Here is a 16,827-nt window from a genome sequence, read left to right as displayed (position 1 = left end):
ACAGCCACACGCCACAGTATAGTCAAAACTCATCAAACTGTAAACTTCAAATGGATACAGTTTATTGTATGTAACTTAAAGTTCTAAAAAGTTAATAAAAAATATCCAGTAGCAATAAAAAATTCATTGATAAAATTGACCATGCATAACTTTTTAAAAAAAGCTTTTGCATGGCAAAAACCTGATAAGCAAAGTCAAAACCAGTAGAAAATATTTACAACTTATATCATGATAACATTTAAAGAGCTTGCAAAAAAAGTCAAGGGAAATATATCAAAAGTTCAATAGAAAAATGGGGAAAACGCATGAATAGATATTCTGCAGAAAATGATATAAAAATGGCCCTTAAACATATAAAAAGATGCTCAACTTCATTCATAATAAGAAAAATCTCAAAATAAGAGATACAGTAGGCATTGCCACTGACACCATAAAGAAGACAACCAGACTTCATGTGCCTAAGAACATGATAGCATTTATGAAACACTTCTGAAAAAAAAAAATGCTTGAATTTGACCAAACCTCTAGATCTAACTACCAACTGATAGAAAACAGGGGAAAAACATGTTAAACCACACCACAGGGATTCAAATAGCAAAATCCAAACTATAAGAAATTTCTCAGGACAAATAACATAATTTCTTCAAAAATAAATTCCAAGGGAGCAGGGGGAAAAGAACGGGAGGAAGAACCTATAAATTAAAAAACTAAGGGGCGCCTGGAATGGCTCAGTCGGTTGAGTGACCGACTCTTGGTTTTGGCTCAGGTCGTCACCTCAGGGTCCTGAGATCCAGCCCCATATCAGGCTCAGGGGGGAGTGTGCTTGAGATTCTCTCCCTCTGCCCCTTTCCCTGCTCCCAGGTGCGCTCGCTCTCTCTCTAATAAATCTTTAAAAAAATAAATAATAAAAGACTTAAAAAAACCACAATCACAACATGTGGACCTTATATAAATCCTGTTTTTAAAAAAACACTGACAGGGGCACTTGGGTGGCTCAGTCAGTTGAGCGTCTGCCTTTGGCTCAGGTCATGATCTCAGGGTCCTGGGATCAAGCCCCCCCCCCCCTTATCGGGCTCCATGCTCTGTGGGGAGTCTGCTTCTCCCTCTCCCTCTCTCTGCTGCTCTCTGCTGCTCCCCATCCCTGCTTGTGCTTTCTCGACTCTCTCTCAAATAAAATCTTTAAAATAAATAAATTAAAATAAATTTAAAAAACACTGACATATTTAAGAAAACTAGATATTAGGATACTGCCTAATGGTATTAAGGAAATGGATCTTTATTTTCAGCGTGATAATGTTATTGTGGTTATGTCATCAAGAAAATGAGTCCTTATCAGTTAGAGGTATTTACTGATACAGACATAAAATATCACCTGCATAATCTAGGGGGAGGGAATGAAGAAGGCATGGCCTGGATTGACAGTTGTTGGAGCTACATGATGGGTACTATAGTTATATAATTCTGTCTACTTTTGTGGATGTTCACAACCCTTCACAATAGAAACAAATCTGTGTTACAGAGAGATACCATTTCTCACCTATCTCACTGGCAAAAAGTCAAAAGCTTGCCAATACACTATATTGGTGACGCTATTAGATAACAGGGACTCTTTTACACTGCTCATGAAAATGCAAAATGGTGCAACCCTACTGAGGTGACTACGGCACTATTTAACAAAATCACATATACATTTATCCCATAACCCAGTAATCTCACTTGGTATTATAATTCTGAAAATATTATATATATATGATAGTATTTGATGTGCACTATAGGATAATGTAAGCATATTAATGCTATGATTATCTTGCCGTAACACTTATAGAATATACAATAGAATAGAGAATATAAAATATGATGTCATGTAACATAAATATAAAGTAATACAACATTCATTTGTTATTAGGAACCAAGATTTTCATGGTAACAGAAAAGATGTATAAATAAAAAAGGCAAAACTCTACATAATACATCTGAATTAGAGATATTATGAACTCATTCTCTGAAAATATGATAGTAATAGAAAATCATCACTTTTGCAACATAATCACTGATTTAAGTAAGGATCTTCAATGAACACTAAAACCAATATATAACAGGTTAGAGAACAGAATATTCACAGTCTCAAAATATCTACCCCACAGTTTTCTTACTAATTACAAAGAGGAAAATGTATCTTTACAATGAGAGATCTTATAGCCCCCACCTTTACCAAATGCTTAATTATCCAATGACTCTAGATGCTAGGTAGTAACGAATACTACTTCTTCCTAAACAGATTACATATTATATGATCCCAATGATTTGAACTCCATATGGGCAAACCCGTAAAGACAGAAGTAGATTAGCACTTGCCTAGGGATAGAAGGGATGAGGGGAATGAGGAGTTGCCTCGGGATGGGAGGGTACAGGTTTCATTTTAGGGTAATAAAAATATTCTAAAATTGAGTGTGGTAACAGTTGCACAATTCTGTGAATATACTAAAAACCACTGAATTGTACACCTTAAATTGGCAAATTATATCTTAATAAAGCTGTTTTTCTAAAAAAAAAAAAAAAAAAGAAAGAAAAAGAAAGAATTACAGTTGTTTTTCATTCTAGATCACATGAGAAACTCTAAGAAACATTTCATCTCCCAGCCCTCTGAATTTTATTAGAATGTCCCAGGAGGTAGCCCATGGACCTCTTTTCTGTATATATGCAGTTCCTTGGTGAGCTCACTTATTTACACAGGTCTACATACAGATGGTTTCCAACAGCTATCTCCAGCTCTGGACATCCAGCTGAACTGCAGACTCATGTATACAACTGTCTACATATCTACTTACTTACCTAAGAGACATCTCAAACTTAACAAACAGCATCAGATATTCCCCTTAGAAACCTGTTCTCTCAGTCCTCCTCACCTCAATAAATAGCCACTCCCTTCTTCCAGCTGTCAGGCAAAATATCTTAGAGTCAGAATTGAATGAATCTTCTTTCTCAGCAAATCCTGTTGACTCTATCTTGTAAATATATCCAGAATCCCACTACTTCTCATCACTTGCATTTGTAGCCACTCTGGTCCAAGCCACCATCACCTCTCAGCTTTCCTTGCTTCTGCTCTTGCCCCCTTCACTTTATTCTCAACAGAGCAGAGTGATCCCATTAAGACATATATCCAAGTGTTTATTTAATAAACACATACCACTACTGGCCAAGCACTGTTCCAAATATTTAAATATAAGTTCATTTAATCCTTGTAACAAATTTACAGATGAAAAAACAAAGCACAGGGAATTTTAAAAATAACTTGTCCCAGGTCACAGGTTCAGGAAGTGGCACAGTTCAGATTCAAACCAGAGAAGTCTAGCTCTGGAGCCCAGGCTCTTCAATACTAGGTAATGTCACTCTGCTCAAAACTCTTCAACTTTGGCTACTTATTAGAATTATCTAGCAGTTGTTAAAAATCCTGATGCCAAGGTTGGACACCCCCCCAGACCAATTAAATCAGAAACTCTGGAGATGGGGGGTGCCTGGCTGGCTCAGTCAGAAACACATGTGACTGCTGATCTCGAGGGTTGTAAGTTTGAGCCCTACACTAAATGTACAGATTACTTAAATAAATAAAACTTAAAAAAAAAAAAGAAGAAAGAAACTCTGAAGATGGGATCTAGACATTAGTACATTTTTAAATCTCCCCAGATAATTCCACTGTTCAGCCAAGGTTAAGAACCATTGTTTCAATGTGATCTCATCTCATTCAAGTAAAAACTAAAGCCTTTACAAAGACATACAGGCCTCACCTACACGCCCCACACCCTATCCCAGTTCCCCCTTGGTCACTTATCTGGCCACTGGACTCTGTACTATGTCAGACAAGCTCCCCACTCAGGGCCTTTGAACTCAAATATCACTTTCTCAGAGAAAGAGCGACACCCAACTTGACACTATCTAAAATTGCAAATGTGAACTGTACTGCCACTTCCTATCTCCCTTTTCTGCTTTATTCTCCTTAGCATTTGCTGCTAACAAACAATATCATTTACTTATTTACCTATCTCCTGTTTCCCCACACTGGAATGTCGGCTCCACAAGAGCAGTGATTTTTTTTTTTTTTTTATTTACTATTGTTTCTTCAATGCTTAAAACAGTCCTGATCCATGGAAGGCACGCAGTAACTATTTGTTGAACGAAGTATTAAGAAGCCCGTAATAATTGCAACAAATATTTTCTTCCTCCACAATTGTTTTATTTAAGTATAATTAACATAGTGTTATATTAGTTACAGGTGTACAATATGGTGATTCAACAGCTCTATATATTACTCAGTGCTCATTGCAGTAAATGTACTCTTGATGCCTTTCGCCTACTTTACCCATCCCTCATCCACCTCCCCTCTAGCAACCACCAATTTGTTCTCTGTAGTTAAGAGCCTGGGGTTTTTTTGGTCTCTTTTTTCTTCGTTCATTTGTTTTGTATCTTCAATTCCATGTGAGTGAAATCATACGGTATTTGTCTTTACCAGACTGACTTATTTCACTTAGCATTATACCCTCTAGATCTATCCATGTTTTTGCAATGAATATTAATATTTCAGTTTCTAGACAGAAAGCTGCTTTTTCCTCATTAGACAAGAAATCATTTAGGGGGCGCCTGGGTGGCTGAGTCATTAAGCGTCTGCCCTCAGCTCGGGTCATGATCCCAGGGTCCTGGGATCAAGCCCCACATTGGGCTCCCTGCTCGGCGGGAAGCCTGCTTCTCCCTCTCCCACTCCCCCTGCTTGTGTTCCCTCTCGCGCTATGTCTCTCTCTGTCAAATAAATAAATAAAATCTTTAAAAAAAATAAAATAGGGCGCCTGGGTGGCTCAGTTGGTTAAGTGACTGCCTTCGGCTCAGGTCATGATCCTGGAGTCCCGGGATCGAGTCCTGCATCGGGCTCCCTGCTCGGCAGGGAGTCTACTTCTCCCTCTGACCCTCCTCCCTCTCATGCTCTCTGTCTCTCATTCTCTCTCTCTCAAATAAATAAAATCTTAAAAATAAATAAATAATTAATTAAAAAAATAAAATAAATAAAATAAAATAAATCATTTAGCAGATTTAACTGACTGGTTTGCTTAGCCAATGGAAGGAAAAAGGTTCAAACACTATATTTCTATTTGTTTTTGTATTTTTAGTAAAGCTAGTATGAGGCAAGAATAGATAAAATTATATCATTAAAACCTTCCCCCAAATGTATCCTCCAGTCTAAGGTATAGTTAGATCATACAATCATCAATTAACACAGTCACAGTTAATACTTTATCAGTGAGGACCCAGGAAGTAAGCCAAAAAAACAAAAACAAAACAAAAATCACAGACCAAAAAAAAGGAAAAATTAAATTCTGCACAGTTAGACGTCATTAGGCCCACAGGGCTTCACTATTATGTGTTAACCAACTAGCCTTGTTGTCCCAAATTTGCTAACAAACACAAAGCTGAGGATTTACAGACCTCAAGGATCAAACATTTGGGAAGCCCAGCACTGACACCCCTTCCCTCACACACACATACCCCTCAGGGCTCTGGCACCTTAATCAACACTTTACCATCATTTGATATAAGCATTTGACAGAAGAGAGGGGAAAAATTCAAAGTCTTCCAAGTCTTCAGGGAGAACACTCAGGAAGGAAGGAGGTACTCCTTCCTTCATTCACGAAGAAGTGTCTACAAGGAGAGACCGGCATTCCATTCTTTAGTTCAATGCCTACTCATAAAACAGACTGAGTGGCTGGTCTGTACTTACTTGAGCAGGGGGACAAAAAAAAATTAGTAAGAAATGTAAGGGCACAAAAAGGGGGCAGATTTATGCAGCTGGCCTACCACTTGGCATCACAAGGAAGTGAGTTTCCAGTGGGTTACATGAAAGCTGCAGGAGATAGCTAGACTTGAGCTGTCTTGCTCTTATCAGAAAATCTGGCTGTAGAAAGAAAAGATCCCCCAAAGCACCTCACCCCCAGGAACCAGGGGGTGGGACTGACAGGTCGGGGACAAGGAGGTGGCCGTGTAGGCCCACAGCAAATTTCATATCCAGGCATGATGTGCAGTGAGAAGTCTCTGAGAGCTCACCAAAAATTCCAGTGTGGACGCCTATCAGTGGACATCAATGATTTGCCACTGCTAATCAAAAGAGGGCTTTAACAGCACCCAGTAAGATAGACTTGTCTTTTTCCATTTTTCTTCTTACAAGTCCCTGACCAAGTAGATCCCAGAAGAGGAAAGAGGAATTCCGGGAGCATACCACAATTCCTCCCCACTCCAAGTATTTCAAGTAATAAGTGGCCTGACACTGGGGCAGGGGAGGAGAACTTTAAATTGAACAGGAGATTGAAGGTTTAAACTGAAAGAGACAGACTGGAGCTTTTAATAGCTATAAATGATGGAAAAGCTATCATTTGTCCATGATGTGATGAGGTGGGGAGAGAGGGGAAAAAGGAAGACAAAACATAGTTGAAAGCAGTGAATGGTGAAAAATAAAACTGTCTTCTGTTTGTTTTCCCCAAGCTCAGACTACTCAACAACCTGATGATATATGGAACAGCATCACTGCCCTTAGTAATGAGAGGAAACACCAGACATGAAAATTCCCACAGGGGATTTACTGTACTGGATAAGATGCTACATTAGAAGTCCTCTGAGACTGCTTCTACTTCTAAGTGCCTGAGATTGTCTTTTCTTCAAAAGAGGGTAAACTGAACACAGAATACAGAGTTCAGTGGTTAAGCTATAAGAGGCTAGACTATGTAAAAGCATAAAACCACAACTTTTTGAAAAATAAAACTATCAGACTGACAATAAGGTTCCCATGTAGGAAAAAATATTTAAGACTCTAAGGCTTATTTAGATGCTAAAAAATACCCAAATGATACTGATGTTCTTTTACAGTCAAAAGACATTCCAATTTAAATTCTGATATAAAATCCCCAAAACACGGGGCGCCTGGGTGGCTCAGTCGGTTAGGCGTCTGCCTTTGGCTCAGGTGGTCCTGGGGTTGAGCCCCGCATAGGGCTCCCTGCTCATCGGGAAGCCTGCTTCTCCTTCTCCCTCTGCCTGCCACTTCCCCTGCTTGTGCTCTCTCTCTCGCAAATAAAATCTTAAAAAAAAAAAAAAAAAATCCCAAAACACTATTTCCCTGAATCAAAGCAATTCAGCTAATCAAAAGTCTTATCAAAATAAACAGCAAATATGTTTGCTTAAATATCTTCTAGGAATTAATTACAAGCTCACATATTCTTTATTACACAGCAGCTACTAGGAAAAAATATTACTCAGAGTTCAATGCTTTAATGTTACTAAGCATAACTGAGTCCTACTGCTATAACAAATATCAACAGGAATTTTTATTTTTATATTTCTAAAAATAATTAAGCATTACAAACATCTAAAACCACCAGAAATTTCTGCCCTAAGAACTCTTTTCAATACCATGTTAATACCTTTCTAAATGCTGTGTATCTAATGGTCAAAACAAAAAAACTCAGTTTTAATATTTATTTCCTACCGAAACCATTTTATTATATTATTGCAGATCAGAAATATGAGAATCATCTTGAAATTTAAAATCAAAATTTAATATTAACAAAAGTAAAATGCTCAGGCATGTGGAGAAGTAGTATTTGTATATTACTTCAGCTCAAAGCTGAGGCAGTTACTACTACTATAGTACTTGAAGTTTTCGATCTCATAAAAGCAGAGTGTTAACTGTTGTCACATCTGAATAATTACTATATTGTATTCAGAAAACGATCTCTCCCATTCTTAAATGACAGATTTAAACAAGAACAATTTAACATCCAGCAATATTTCAACATCAAAGTCTAACTTAAATTATGCTAATAAATTATTTCATAGATTTCACTCAGGGTTACAAATTATCATACAGTCAAAAGAACAGTAAGTTTCGCAGTAGGACTATACGAACTTTGAGGCTTAAGTCTTTTTTTGTTTTGTTTTCTTTTTAAACTGCATTAGACATTTCTAGAGGAAAAGCCTCTACAAAAATATAAAATGTTTCCATCTTTCCTAAATATTTTCCCAGGAGTCTTCAATATTGTCACATCCTATACGTTAACAACAAATACGGAGGACTGCCCACAGCGGCTTTTTAAAGAAAAATCCCAATGCTATTCTTAATGTCCTTAAACATTTCTAAAAAGGTCCTTCCGGCTTATGAACTCATAGCAGTTTCCTAACAATTGTATACTTATCCTGTTTTACTGTCTCTCCTGGTCTATGACAAACTCAAATTGACACACCACCTCTCTTTCCTATTTTGCTACATTGCTAAAATTGGAGAATAAAAAGATACAAACTTGCTACTTCCCTCCTCCCCAAAGCAACCATAAAACTACTAATTAGCAAGATAAATTGCCATATGAAGCAGTTTCAATACATATAAATCACTTCTTAAGTCACAAAAGTTACCCACTACTTACCACAAAAAGCAAATTCAAGCTATATCCCTTGATACGGCTCTCTCCTCAAGAGAAACCCATCAATGGATATTCCGTAGGTTTTATAGCACTATAAAATAAATTAACCATTAACTCAAATCCTGCTAAGCTCAGACATTCTTGTTTAAATATATAAATATTCTAAAATGTAATTTTCCTTGGGAAGATTTGGTCAAGATGAGGACTATTTAAACAAACTCTATTTGGGGAACTATTTTTTGCCACAAGTTTATTAATATGAAAATTAGGAATATGAAAAGTAACAGACATTTTAGTCAGAATGAATCTTACTATTTCTGAAATAACAGTTCTTCAAGTCCTTCACATTGTGAAGAAAAATGGAGCTTTACAAAATGATTTTCTGCAAGTTCTCCGATTCATAGAAAGCTTAGCCAAATTTCGCTGTCAAGTGTTTCAATGGCATTAAACTCGCACAGAAAGTATGTAAGCGGAGTCCTTGGGGGGGGGGGGGGGCGGGTAATAAAGCAGACTGATCAGTATTTCTAAGATAAAAGACAATAGTTATAAACCTCATAGTGCGCTACTTGTTCCAGTCATTAAACACACAGGAAATAAGACTTTCTAGTTAGAAAACTAATTCACAAAGGCAATGACTTCATTAAAGCGAAGAAAGTCCTGCTGAAACAGACAACAATCGTAAAATAAGAAAGCAAGTATTTTAGCACTAGAAGGTGAAAAGGGAGAGGAAAATGGCACAAACTGCGTGCATATTTCTTCCTTAAACCTCCTCTTGGATCTGCCCCCAAACTGAACAATCGAGTGCCTGGCGGAGGGCAGATGCTCGGCTTTGGGACTCAGCATAACTAGAATTCAACAAAGGCAATAAACGCTATAAATAACAAGACCGTTTTCACTCTGACAACACTTTCCCCTCTGATGATCTATCCAGGAGGGTCAATAGAAAGCATCTGAAATAAACCACAAACCACTCAGGACCTCCCCAAGGCGCTGCGGCCGGCAGCTGGCCTCGAGGCTAAAAGACCAGGGTTCTTTCTGGTCGCCTCCCTGGTCCTACCTGCGTGACCTTGGGCAAGTCACTTTCAACTCTCGCTCTGGTCATCTGCACCATTAAGGTGCGAAGGTAAAGCATGATTCTATGGCACAGGGCGGAGTCGACTGCTGACTCGGCGAGTCCTAAAGTGAAAGCGCATGAAGACATTAGAAAACGATGCCCAAGGCAGTTGAGCCCCCGGGGGCACAGCCCTGGAGTCTAGCCACTCCGACAGGCGTCGCCCGCCGGGAATCCCCGGACAGCTGGCCGGCGCACGGCGCCCGGGAGCAGCGCGCGACCGTCCTTTCCAGCAGAGCCCCCGGCCAACTCGTCGGCGACCGCGACCGCCGCCGGCCTCCCTGCCCTCCCCCGCCGGACGCCGCCGAGGGCTGAGGTCAGGAAAACAATAAAGGAGTCGCGGGAAGAGGACGCCGCCCCCTCCCGCCGCCCCGGAGCCCGCGCGCAGGTGAGCCAGCGGCGCGGCCTCGCCCAGGTGCAGCCGCGCGCGGCGGACACTCGGGGAGAGGAGCCGCGGGGCAGCCCGGGACCCTGCGCCGCCCGCGGCCCGCCGCCCCTCACTCACCAGCGCCCACCGGCCCCTCGGCGGACGCGCGGCCGCCTCCGTTAGCTTCAGCCGGCGCGGCGCTCCCGGAGCGCGGCCCCGCCCACCCCGCCCCGGTGCGACCACGCTCCTCACGCCCAACTTCACGTCGGCCCTCGGCCCGCAGCACCCGCACAGCCGCGGCCCCGGCTCCCACAGGCACCGAACTGCCGGAGCGGCGCCCACGACGGCCCGTCCACACACTGCGCACGCGTGCCCGCGCCGGCTCAGCCCCCAGACTGCGGCCGAGATTCCGGAGGGGCACTCCCAGCCCGCGGAGACTACAAGTCCCGGCAGGCTCCGCGCGGGCCCCGGGGCCGTGGCGGGCCGGGCATCGGGCGTCTTCCTGGTTCCAGAGGAGGTGGCCCCGGCGCGTCGGGGCGGGCTGCGCGTGGACCTCTGGGCCCCTGCGTTGCGGTGCCTCCTGGGATTGGTAGTCTTTGAGGACCGAGGGGCTTGGCTCGGAGTTGGGGGGCGGAAACTCGGGGTTCTCTGATGTCTTCGCCTAGAGCTTCGCGGCCCAGGGATCTTTAAAAATAGGCTTCGTTCGCTTGCGCATAATATGTTTGCAAGCTGTTCTATAATCGGCCCAGGAAGCATAAATTCACAGGCTGCTGTGTGACCTGAAGGAAAACGCTTTACAGCTGTGCGCACCAACTCTTGGCTCATAACCGTTTCTCCCTAGAACTATTAGCTCAGCCTCCTACTTTATAGGACAGGAGGCTTAGAGAAACTCAAAAAAAGGATGAATTCAAATTCTTTCAAGAAATATGCAGCATAAATATGTATTCTCGTGACTATTCATAAATATTTAACATTTGTTGAGCACCTACTATGTGCCAGATCCTGTGATAGGCACTAGGTGTACATCTTAGAACAAGACAGACACCGTCCTGCCCTCATGGAGCCTGCAATCTGTGAGGAGAGCTAGTCCTTAAACAAGCAAGATAATTTTAGATTTTAATGCAGTGGAGAAATGGCACAAGTTAAAGAGATAGAGGGGTACTCTAGAGAAGGGGGTCAGGGAAGGCTCTCTGAGGAAGTGATATTTGAACTGAAACCTGAAAAATGAGAATTATTCAGACATGCAAAGAGCTGGGAAAGAATTATATGCCACACCCTCCACAGTGCATGGCACACATTAGGCTCTCAATAAATATTTGTTCTGTGTCCTTCTTTCCCTTCCCCATGCACAGCTTTAGATCACATCCTTCACCCTTCGAGATCTTTATCAACACCTTTCAGAACATCCTTCCTATGTGAAAATGTAGAGGAGACAAGTCAGTGTCCAGTGGTAGGACAGGCCGTACAGCTGCTGAGACAGAAAACACAAGGTAAATGCCATGACCTGGTTACATGGCAGAATCCTGACTACTTATCTTTATTTGTGAACTAGGTTAAAAGTCTGGGCACTCAGGCTGGCCTCCTGACTTCATTCTGGTTATGAGGCAGAAAATTGGATTTGGAGTTTGTCTTTATTAGGATCCTAAAGATATTATCTCATCTGAATCAAAGGAGAAGTGGAAAACAGCCCTACACTTACCTGTGGAAACATACCTGTGTGACCTCAGGCAGAGGCTGACACTTTGTCTTTCTTGACTCTCAGTGATTTCAAGTGCTGAACTTAAAGAATGTTCTCAGAGGCCCCATAAGCTGTTGGAGGTGAATACATCTTCCATGGAATGCTCCTGTCCTGGCTCTTTCAGACTGCTCATTTTCAACATTTCCAGGAGGATGGTTCTGTTATCTTTTGAGAAACCTTAGCTGTGTAGCCTTGCTAACACCTATCCTCTTGAAGCTTCATTTCTTCATCCATATAATGGTTGAAAGCGTTTGGCCTGATGACAGTTTCTAAACTGGCCAGAGCACTGTTTCCATTGGTTCAAACAGTCAGTTTAGGGTTTCTTTTTTAAACCGTGTGGCTAACATTTAAAAATAGAAAGATTTCGGGGTGACTGGGTGGCTCAGTCAGTTGAGCGTCTGCCTTCAGCTCCTCCAGTCATGATCTCAGGGTCCTGGGATCGAGCCCTGTGTAGTGCTCCCCTTTCAGCTGGGAGGGGAGGGGCAGTAATCAGATTCTCCCTCTGCCCTCCCCCCCGCCGCCCCGCTCATGAGCTTGCTTGAGCGTGCTCTCTCTCTCTCAAATAAGTAAATAAAATCTTTAAAATAAATAAAAATAGTAAGATTTCACATAAAAATCCAGATATCCCTTTCCGATTCCTCTAGATGTCTGAGCTTGCCTTCCCTGACTAGAGGGTCTGGAGGGAGTCTCCAGCTCTGGAATCCTAGAAGATTCTAAGTGGGATATTTGGGACATACTTATACCAAAAACAAACAAACAAAAACTCCTGTTTACCTGAAATTCAAATTCAAATTTAGCATGTATTTGATCTGGAAACCCTAGCCCAGAGATCAGACCTCTGAAGCAGAGAGCCTCTCATTCACTCTGGGCAGGACATTATTGACTGACTGATTTTAAATTATTCCTTTGTGTTTTGGGTCTAACAAGCCCCAAAGGTTGTTTGATATTGAGAGCCACATGTACAGACAATGAGGAGAGCCAGGAAAGTGATTCAAATTGGCCAAAGATACACAGCCAGGTAATCCCAGGGCTCCTTTGAGGTTGCAGTATAAATAGAACCTGTTAACACCCTTCTGTACGGAAGGCTCAGGGTCAGCCAATAAATGCAGTGACCAAAATAATAATAATGATGATAATAATAATAATAACAACCACCATAATAATACTCCTCTCTGTCCTTTTCATCCAGCCTTTTTTTGGATGGAGAGATTATTACATAACAGTGCTCTTAGTTTTGTTTTTTTGTGTTTTTTTTTTTTTTTAAAGAAGAAGTATGTGGAATATTCCCTTGTTGAAATTACAGTCTGAGAACAAACCCAGAACATTCAGGACCCACAGACAGCACCGAGGAATGCTGGAATATTCCATGGCTACTTGTCATCTGAAGAAAAGGAGGAGTCTGAATTCAAGAATCTGCAATTTACCTTTAAAACATCACTCTCCCCCTCCTCATCACACCTTGAGTGTGTAAAGCACTTTGATGTTGCATTCGAAAATATTTATCAAGTCCCTTCCATATGCTTACATGCAGGACCCTGGATCCTCCACATAGAATTAACCCTTTTGACAGCACGAAGTAGAGCAGTGTAGACAAGTCACATGACTGGCCCAAAATCACACAGAAATTTACTGAGCACGTGTCACCTCTGAAATCTTTGACCTCCCCTCACGGACACTTCAGGTCTTCCTTCCTTGCTTTATATTTTTCTCCTTAACAATGATCGCTTTCCTACACATTATATATCTTACTTATTTGTTTATTTTCTGCATGTCACACTACAGTGAAATCTGTAGGTTTTTTTTAATCTGTTTTGTTCATCGCTGTATCTTCAGTGCCAAGGACAGAAATATTTGTTCAATGATGAAGGCCACCAGCCTGCTTCATGGACAGTCAGAATCAGAAGTCAACAGAAGAAGCGACTCCAGAAGTAAACCCCTGTTCTCACTAGAAATCAGAACCAAGATAGAATAAGAATTAAACATGAACCAAACACTCTGCAAACCTAGCTTTGTTTCTGTTGCGTCCCTTCCAGAAACTGGGTGGCAGAGAGTGAAAAAGAGCTCTTCCCTGTTTTTTAGTGTAAAAATGAAACTCGCTGCAGTTGATAGGGTTGCTGTTCTGGTTGAGGAGTCAGAAGGCTGGCCCTCCCGGCCTTCCCACGCACTGGGCTTCAGCCAAGCGATAGGAACGATGAGTCTTAGTAATTACCCAGGGTGGGGTGGGATTGAGTGACCTGCCCAGAATACAGATCAGGTGACTGGATGCTCCTTCTGGAGCTCATTCTTGTGTCACTAGGCTGGAGCGCAATCCTTCAGGGAGGAGCTATGAGGGACTTGTCCACAAGTCATGCTCACAGAGGTGTGAGAACAGGATTTCAGAACAGGTCAGCAACCAACCCCAAAAGTGGGGATCAGGGGAGACAATTGCCTCCAAGATTTTTAGGGAGGAGGACCAGGTATATCTTGCCTTAGGACCCCTATTCCATAGGACTCCTAAAATTCCTCAGCACCCCTATGATCTCTGGGGTCTGGTGAGGTTCCAGCCCCATCACACACCCCAGTAAGGTCATACTTTAATTATCCTGACCACATGTAGCAGGTGTGGGATGCTGGTAAACCCTAAAGTTGTGGAGCACAGAATGCCTGCTGTCATCCAAACATGTGATCTCTTGCTCCAATGTGGCATGAAAACATGAAAAGGAAGATTTTCTGAAGCCAACGTGCTTATCCAGGGCCACAGCTGGGTAGCTAAGTAGAGGAACATTCTAGAAGGTAAAAGGCTCTTTCTTCCAGACAAATCTGGGAGAGGATCTGGGAATGAGTCCATCTTGGACTTTACTCCTCAGCCTATGGGAATTCCTCCTCAGACCACTGCAACTCACCTGTCACACTGTAGCCAAGCTCCTCCTTGAGTTAAAGGCCACTGGTTTCTCTCACCCATCTTGTCGTTCATCTGAAGAGTGTATTTGCCTAAACCACCCATCTTGTCGTTCATCTGAAGAGTGTATTTGCCTTCAACAACAAGAACCAATGCCTCAAGCGTTTGGGAGGGCTGCCATGCTCTGACCCCCAGAGGAAGAGAAGCAGAAGTTACAGCTTCCACCACAAACCCCGTGGACATTGTGGGTCCCACCCCAGGACAAGCTAGAAAGGAGCTAGGGCTCTGAAGTCCATCTGCACTGACCAGCTGTGACCTTAGGCTCCTTACCTTATTTCTCCGAGCCTCAACATTTCCTCATCTGTAAAATGGAGTTGATAATAATTCCTACGTTACAGCTCATCGTGAGTCTTAAATGAAGTAACACATATTAGCAAATATGTACTCTTAGCGAGGTGTCTGGCACACATTAATGGCTCTACCAATATCCACGACTGTATTATTCAGTTTAGTCCAATTCCCGAGCTTGCCTGACCAAGATGGATGATACATTTAGAATCTCTCACCTGGGCAGTGGGTAGGTTCTAGAACTACTTTGATTGCTGTGAACCTCACACATATCTAGGGTGACTGGGATGGAAGTACTCATCGTGGTCTAGGATCTTGGGGAGTTTGGTACAGCTGGAGAGCAGTATCGTGTGGACATGGTACTGGGGAAGGACGAGGGGCTCCTTCAGAAGGACCAAGGATGCCCATGTAAGGGGGATGTGATGGCTAATTATATGTGGCAGCTTGACTGATGCTCAGATAACTGGTAAGACATTATTTCTGCATGTATCTGTGACAGTGTCTCTGGTAGAGATTAACATTTGAGTCGGTAGACTGAGTAAAGAAGATCTGCCTCCCCAGTGTGGGTGGGCATCATCCAATCCTTTTAGGGCCTGAACAGAAAAGGCGGAGGTAGGTGAATTCATGGCTGCCTGAGCTGAGGAGACATCCATCTTCTTCTGCCCTCAGACGTCGGTGCTCCTGGACTCAAACTGAAAGACACCACCAGCCATTCTGGCTTCCCAGCTTGCAGGGACCAGATCATGGGACTTCTCGGCCTCCATAGGCGCGTGAGACAATTCGTATAAGTCTCCTTTCTCATACATCTGTATCTTTATGGCTCTCTATCTATATCTTTCTATATCTATCTCTATTTGTCCTAATTAGTCTGTTTCTCTGGAGAACCTTGACTAATAATACAGGGGGACTTCAGTTTGCTTTCCCAAGTGCACCCCACACCCCCTTCCGGCTACAAAAGTAAATAAATAGAAATAAATTGACTTAGACTAGATCAGGACGCCATGGCTTCTTCATCATTTCCCATCCTGTCCGCCTCCCTCAGAAACATTTCGCTTTCACCTAGAAGCTGGCAGGTTCCCCCCCCTCCAGCCCCTCCCCCATCACAGACAAACAGCAAGGGTAGCTCTAAAAATAGCGTGGCTTCACCGCCCCCCGCTGGCGTGTAAATACATCTTTGTTCCGGCCAGCATTTAATAACTGTACTTTATGCTGAAACAAAAGCTGTAATTAGAGCCCAACAATGGAAGGTGCAGTCAGCGCTGAACAATACTCAGAATTCCCATGGTGGTCCCCCCACCCGCAGCTGTGAGAACCAGAAGTCCCCAGCACGAATTCCATTCACAATTATTCACCTAGTCCCACCGCGGCTTATTCCAATCACGGCTTTCCTGCCTCCTCAGCGGGGCTACGGAGAGGCTGAAAAGAGATGCTAAGCCTGGGCCCCTGCCAAGACCAGCCCGTGCAGGTGTGCGCGCTGAGGGGGGCGCGGAGAAGCCTACGCAGTGGCCCCGGGACAAGCCAGACCGCCCCGGGGCTGGAGACCTCAACGGCCACCTCTGCAGCAGTCCTTCATGCGCGACTTCCTTCAGATAAAAGAGAGCTTTGCACTGATTTCCTTATCCGGCACTGCAGTCTGTGCATTCCAGCATAAGCCCGGAGGCTGGCTTCCCCTGCCAGGTTCAAGTCCTAGAACGGTGGAGAGAGGAGGTCTTTATAATAGAGGGACTACCGTCTCAAGCCCTGGGGCAGAGTAGGATCATTGAGATGCTTTAAGAAAATTCTTGGGACAAGACCCCACCGGCAGACCAATTGAATTAGAATCTCTGGCAATGAGCAAATGACATTGGTATCATTTTTTTTCTCTTTTTGTTTTGTTTTGAGGTATAACTTAAATACGGTGCTATGGACCGAATTATGTTCCCCGCACCCCCCCCC

At 42.9% G+C, this 16,827-nt stretch overlaps 1 protein-coding gene across 7 annotated transcripts in view; it reads right to left on the bottom strand.

Moving 5' to 3' along the window:
- The window catches only part of PLEKHA1 (pleckstrin homology domain containing A1), a 55,378-nt gene extending 45,115 nt beyond the window's left edge, over window positions 1-10,263 (bottom strand). For 5 of the 7 annotated variants that reach the window (XM_021703766.1, XM_021703769.1, XM_021703764.1 and 2 more), the window contains exon 1: window positions 10,067-10,263. The gene's annotated coding sequence lies outside the window, so the exon portion shown is untranslated. The remainder of the gene's footprint in view (window positions 1-10,066) is intronic. The other 2 variants (XM_021703765.1, XM_021703771.1) reach the window with 1 other exon arrangement.
- Window positions 10,264-16,827: the final 6,564 nt, after the last annotated feature.

Source organism: Neomonachus schauinslandi, chromosome 6, assembly GCF_002201575.2.
Source record: "Neomonachus schauinslandi chromosome 6, ASM220157v2, whole genome shotgun sequence".
In the NCBI taxonomy this organism is placed as follows: Eukaryota; Metazoa; Chordata; class Mammalia; order Carnivora; family Phocidae; genus Neomonachus; species Neomonachus schauinslandi.
The sequence above is the reverse complement of the archived record's forward strand: the minus strand, read 5'-3'. Positions and strand labels throughout refer to the sequence as shown.